This window comes from Oncorhynchus clarkii, chromosome 3, assembly GCF_045791955.1.
Source record: "Oncorhynchus clarkii lewisi isolate Uvic-CL-2024 chromosome 3, UVic_Ocla_1.0, whole genome shotgun sequence".
Lineage (NCBI taxonomy): Eukaryota > Metazoa > Chordata > Actinopteri > Salmoniformes > Salmonidae > Oncorhynchus > Oncorhynchus clarkii.
In genome coordinates this window covers 82,390,156-82,397,205 of record NC_092149.1, presented here as the reverse complement: position 1 = coordinate 82,397,205, position 7,050 = coordinate 82,390,156, and positions in this window count along the sequence as shown.

Here is a 7,050-nt window from a genome sequence, read left to right as displayed (position 1 = left end):
GTGGCAGACGTGATTCACTTGTGCGATGAATAAAATATATTTAGTGATTTTAAAGCGTTCATGATTTCCCTTGTTGCTACAAGGTTACATCCGTTTGATCAACACTCTATGCTGAAGGTTAGGCAGTACAAATGCGCAAAGCCCATGCGGCATCTACACCTAGTTTACAGAAAAATACGGAGATATTCATTCATTTAACTACACATTTTCCAGCGTAGCCGGCTACCATCTACAGTACACAGTATACTTTTTTTCTGTGAGAGCTAGGCTACACACTGTTGCATACTGGTTATGAACATGTAGGCTACATGAACTAACCCATAAAGTATCCCTATAGCAGATGCACCAATAAATATGCTTTTTCGGGACCACGTTTTACATCCTTTCATTCACGAACATCTGGAGAGCGATAAGGACTTTTGCCCGATAATTGTCCTATAATCAGTCCATTAATCCGGTAATCCAGTCCAGTTGGACCTTGTGCTCTTGCATCCTGCATTGATTCGGAGGTAAGAGAATCAACACTGCCTCTTTAGAGGTTACACAAATCCAAAAAATAAGGTGCACAACGTTGTAGATTTTCCGATATGCTCAAAATTGTTTTTTTTTTCTTCTTCCTGTGTTCAATTCTCCAGTCACGTCAACAGTTGAAAACAGCTCGTCTTGGCATTGAGATCTGGTTACCACAAGATTCCTCAATACGCCCTACACCGACTCCAGTTTATATCTTGGTGCATATAACATGTTTCTGATCGTCTTCCAGCCAATGAGTGAAACAGTGACAGATCCTGCCTTGGGGGTTTTCTCCAATAGGTCTGGCAAGTTCGCATTGAAGGAGGGCTGTTCCGCTGGTACGTGACTCACTTACTGATGTGAGCGCACTGAGCAGGGAGCTGGAGATGAAAACGTGCTTGTGGATGTTGTTCCGAATACATCTGGATGTGCAGTAGAGATAGTGTGTGTGGATCATAGAAAAATGTCGGAATAGGGATAAATATAAAAAGACTGATAAAACCTGTGAGGGTTTGGGTAGAGTGGTGACCCAGTGCTTAACTTGGACTGAAATTTGGGGTGCAAATTGTTATATTTAGATGCAGGAGCTCCACAATACTTTTAAACTAATATTCTATAAGAGGAACCAACCTGGTCTCAGAGCATTTCTTATTATTCTCTATTTAGTATGATATGTTACGTTTGGTATGTATTCATTTGTGGATGTCCATCATCCATTTCGTATGATATGTTACAAATTACAATTCGTACGATATGTTAGGAATTACAATTCGTATGATATGTTAGGAATTACAATTTGTATGATATGTTAGGAATTTGCTAAATGTATGATATGTTGCAAATTCCAATTTGTTGTTGCTAATGTTACCTAGGCTAGGGGTTAGGGTTAGCGGAAAGTTTAGCTAAAAAGGTTAAGGTTGGGGTTAGGGGAAGGGTTAGATAACATGCTAAGTAATTGCTGCAAAGTAGCTGAAAAGTAGTAAATATTTGTAAATTAGCTAATTAGCTAATATTCTAAAGTTGTCCGTGATGAGATTCAAACACGCACATTTTGGGTTGGTAGAGGTTTGCGTTATACACCCCCACCCCAACCAACCAATCACAATCTTTTCGTTTTTGCCTCAAGAAACTTTCTGTAACCATACCAAACGTAACATGACATATCATACTAAATTGAGTGTCCCGGATTTACTTTTAATATGTTACTTCTAGTCTATGAGACCAAGCTGGAGGAACAGGAGCTCAAGCAGTAGAACATTTGAGTTACTGGTACCCAGGAGAGCTCCTGCCCAAGTCAAGCACTGGTCATACCAGAAAGAGTTCATTAAAGGTGGTCAGTCCTGTTGTGCCAGAAATGCGGGTCATGCCAGGGGCTGGTACCAGGCTACTTGGCGTGGCAGGTAGCCTAGTGGTTAGAGCGTTGGGCCAGTAACCAAAAGATTGAATCCCGGAGCTGACAAGGTAAAAAATCTGTCGTTCTCCCCCTGAACAAGGCACTCTTCCCCGGTAGACCGTCATTGTAAATAAGAATTTGTTCTTAACTGACTTGCCTATTTAAATAAAGGTTCAAAAATTCAAAACAACAGCCCTGTTTTTTCTGACTGTGGAAATGTTTGCGGACATGATCACCCAAAATAACTTTGTACAGCATGTATCCAATACTCCCATTCCACCCAATTATACTTTTCATATTACTGTAATGACACATTTTGATTTGGTCTTGTCTCCTTTCACTGCAGGGTCTGATAATGACTGTGGTTCGTGATTCAAGAATACAGGCTGTAAGTGAGTCGCTATAGATAGAAGTCTCACAAGAGGATAAAACTAAAGAAAAAGCCCTATCACAGTGGTGACATAACAAAGTCGTCAGTTCCTATAAGGGATTATTGGTCTACGTGGGGATATGCTTTATATTCAGAGAATGTTTCCTATTTCATATCGTTCCACCTTTTCTATGCACTAGCCATAGTTATTATCACCGACAGATCCTGGGAAGATCGACTGACATTTAATCCATTCTTCTTTCCAATCAGGTGACATTTGCATTTTAATTCTCACCTGACCAGAGCAGTGCAATACCGGTCTCCTAGGTAATACAAAGGTATGGACCGACATATTATTTCTTAGAGGGAATAATGTCAGTTGTAAGGGCAAGATCAGTGTGGTTTCAGGTTCATCATTAAATTGCTTGTTGCTCCTCGCTCTAAATCAACCTTGAGTTGTCCCCAGGTTAGTTTATATTGTCTGAAACATGCTACCATCTTTCTCTGGGGAGCATCAACTTTGCCAGCCCAGGGTGCAGCCTGCATAAATTGGACATTTCTGCAGGTGAGAGATAAGAGCAACAAAGGCAAGCTGTAATTATCATTCCGTCTGTTAAACCCCCCCCCCCCCCCCCCGGAAAGGACGGCCATTGACAATACTGTTTGCATTGACACACTCATCCATTTTTCTTACTATTATCATAGCTCCCTTTGAATGAATGTGAAATTCAGATCCATAATGCATGCCTCTATCCTACACGTGTGCCTCTCCATTTCCCAATAGTTGTTTTTGTTTGTGGAGATTGAAGAGCTTGTGACACGGCGAGAACTGCCCCCCCCCCCCCCCCGAGCATATTGCTTTTCTTTGAGTGATCAACTTTCATCTGCATCTGTTTGTGGCATGAACACATGGGTGAGTTGATTGTTTCACTGTGAATTGATCCGCAGTCAAATGTGCATCACAATGCCAATGCACATTTTGAGCTGCTGTAATACTGGAGAAGCCGGAATGACAAGTAGTAAACAGTAGTTACACAGCTTCGAGCATGAATACAATACTTAGCCTATCTCCTTTATGAAATTGACTTTCCACCTTGTAACGGCGTGATTAAAGGGTGAGATTAAACTGTTAATCACCTCATATTTGAGTCACAGCCTGTCTGTACAGTATATAACCTCATATCTGAGTCACAGCCTGCCTGTACAGTATATTACCTCATATCCGAGTCACAGCCTGCCTGATTATTACCTCATATCTGAGTCACAGCCTGCCTGTTTATCACCTCATATCTGAGTCACAGCCTGCCTGTTTATCACCTCATATCTGAGTCACAGCCTGCCTGTTTATCACCTCATATCTGAGTCACAGCCTTTCTATACTGTATATTAGTCTCATATCTGAGTCACAGCCTGCCTGTACAGTATATTACCTCATATCTGAGTCACAGCCTGTCTGTTTATCACCTCATATCTGAGTCACAGCCTGCCTGATTATCACCTCATATCTGAGTCACAGCCTGCCTGTTTATCACCTCATATCTGAGTCACAGCCTGCCTGATTATCACCTCATATCTGAGTCACAGCCTGCCTGTTTATCACCTCATATCTGAGTCACAGCCTGCCTGTTTATCACCTCATATCTGAGTCACAGCCTGCCTGTTTATCACCTCATATCTGAGTCACAGCCTGCCTGTACAGTATATCACCTCATATCTGAGTCACAGCCTGCCTGTTTATCACCTCATATCTGAGTCACAGCCTGCCTGTTTATCACCTCATATCTGAGTCACAGCCTGTCTGTTTATCACCTCATATCTGAGTCACAGCCTGCCTGTTTATCACCTCATATCTGAGTCACAGCCTGCCTGTTTATCACCTCATATCTGAGTCACAGCCTGCCTGTATTTCAGCTCATATCTGAGTCACAGCCTGCCTGTATTTCAGCTCATCGCCTTCAAGAAATTCCTCCAAAACACCAAGTTAATGAATGTGTAGTAGGTGATACAAGACATCACAGAAAGCATTTCACTCCTGAACCACAATAATGTGCAGTGTAGGAACACAGAATGTTGGTCCGTGTGTGATATTCAGCCCTGTGTGCTGTGTGCCCTCCTGAGGTGGGTGGACATACGTGCCTCCATGCCCTACAGATGTCCCTCACCAGTCTCCCTGCTCAGGTTTAGCTAAACCATTCTGATAGCTGCTTTTTTGGTCAGGTAAGCCTATGGGGATCAGCTCTCTGTTTACCATGGAAAATGTACCTTCAAAAGACCTAATGTAATTATATGCTCTGAACAATGCAAATTAACTGCTTATCAAACAATTCTTTTCAAGGAACACCAGTGGAGAATCCTGCACATTTTCAGCCTGGGTATTCTAAGTGTTTGTGTTGGTTAGCCCATCCACTAGTGCTGTATGATAGTACAGGAGTGAACTTGTTGTAGAACCGTCAACATTATAATGTCTCTTGAGACATTGTGTAAATGTAGTAATTCAAAATGTATGAGAGCATATACCCTACTGTACACCCCATGAGCCAGACAACAGCTCGGTACAGATTCTCTTATCCCTGTGTAGTGACGCTGTAATCACATTAGAGTAACAACATTGTTCCTTAGGGTTAGGGAAATAAAATAAAGGAAAATATATAAAAACATATCTCTCTCTCTATATATATATATATATTGTATATTTACAAAAAATATGGGGGATTGAAAATGATGCAGACCATTACATTGATGCAGACCACAGTCTATCTGCACTGTTAATTAAAGCTGATCTAACCATCCCCTCCAAAAAAAAACAAAAAAACCCACAAACTCCACTTTTGTGTCTTTCAGTAGAAAATAACAATAGTACAATAGAAAACAGTAGGTCTACAAGCATTATGCTGTATAACAGGTTCTGTTTGTGTTGAACTGGGAATAGAGCCCTTGGCTTGTAAATGGAGTGGCGTAGTGATGTCATTCAGTCCACAAGACCCGTGTGTTATCAACAACAATGTGCTACTTGACTTCTGGGCCTGTGCCTGCCTGTGTACCACTGAGACAGAATCTAGCACACTGATCCTCAGCCTCGGGAGGGTTGTGTCAGATGCCTAGTCTAACTCCTATCTCAAGGGGCCCACATACAGCATGGGGAAGTGATATACAGTAGGTGGATGGATGGCTGGATACTCTTTGGACCAGCACTGAAGGATCAGGTTAGGAAAGGAATCACCCTAGAGAAATAGTTGGAGCTACCGGAGAGAGCCTGAGCAGAGAATTAAAGTTTTAATTTCAAAGGGATTATAATGAGGGTCACTGCTTTTTGATGTCTCCGTTCTGATCATGAAAAAACTTGGGGACGATGAAATCAATTACTACACCCTAGGATGGAATATGAATGGAGACACATTTAGTTATGCAATATTTAATTAGACCCTAGGTTCAGATGTAATTTTTCTGCTTTGACAAAATGAAGTGCAGCTATCTGAAACAGTGCCATGGTGATATCAGCAATCTGAAGGCAATAATACTTGCTATGTGATGGATGGGTGATTTGGCGCTGTCTGCTCCTTGTGTTTTGTGTGATGAGTGAGCACAAGGTCAAAGTGAGTTATATCCTCTGATATCACCTACCAGTCCAATCAGGGGAGTAATGTGCATTCATCACGTTGCTCTGTCCCTCCATAATATCAATTTCCCAGAAGCTCAGAATGCACAACTTCTCCTGTGACAGTAAAGGGGCATATTTGGATGATGTTGCAGTCCTCTGCCATCCTCTGTTATGGATAAGGACAAATTAAAGTCCGATAAGGAGTGTAGCATGGCAGGAAGTACCCCCACTCCAGTCCTTCTAAAAGGCTGTTAATGATTGTACTTTAACTCAGAATAAAACCATTCTATAGGGTCGACTGCCTCTCCTTGTCAATCGAAGGGTGCCTCAAAGGAGAACAGTGGATATCCCCTCCAGCAAGTCAATGGCAACTCAGTGCCTGCCTAATTGGAGACGAGGCAGAAAAATCAACAGAAAAGACCATGCCTACTGGGTTGTAGCAGCAAATCAACAGAAAGGACAAGGTCTACTGGGTTGTAAGGGGGAGAAATGTCTTATCTTCACATGTGTATGTTTTACGTGCCTCTGTGCGGTTTGTTGCTAACGTTACTTTGCTGTCATTGCTGATGCCCTCAGTAGACAGCCATTTGTGCAGCCGAGCGCTCTCCACCGCATCACAAATGTTCCATACAAGGCCTTGCTGGAAGAAGCTGCGGGAGTACGTGCTGAGAAGGTGCAAGATGTGTTCCGCTGGTCGAACCACCCATTCAACCTCGAAAGCTGCTCACCGTCAATTGAGGCAGATGCCTGTGAAATTGTCATGGACTGCCAAACTACCTCCTATCCTTCTCCTGGTTCTCTGTCAAAGGAAGCGGTGTCAGCAGTCCTGAGGTCGCAGGAAAGTTTGCTGTCAAAGAGGAAGACGTACCAGTATGTAGTACCCACCTCAATGAGGGCGACAGTTTTGAAGGGTGTCCACGATGAAGCCGGTCATCAGGAGCAACAGAGGACGTTGTACTTGACAAGACAGAGGTTCTTCTGGCAAGGTCTGAAGTCAGATGTGAGAGAGTATGTCAAGACCTGCAAGAGGTGTGTGTTCAGTAAGGCCCCCGAGCCAGAGGCCAGAGCTCCACTGGAGAACATCATCACGACTGAGCCCCTCGAGTTGGTGTGTGTGGACTTCTGATCTGCTGAAGACTCCAACAACAAGTACTTGGATGTTCTGGTCATCACTGA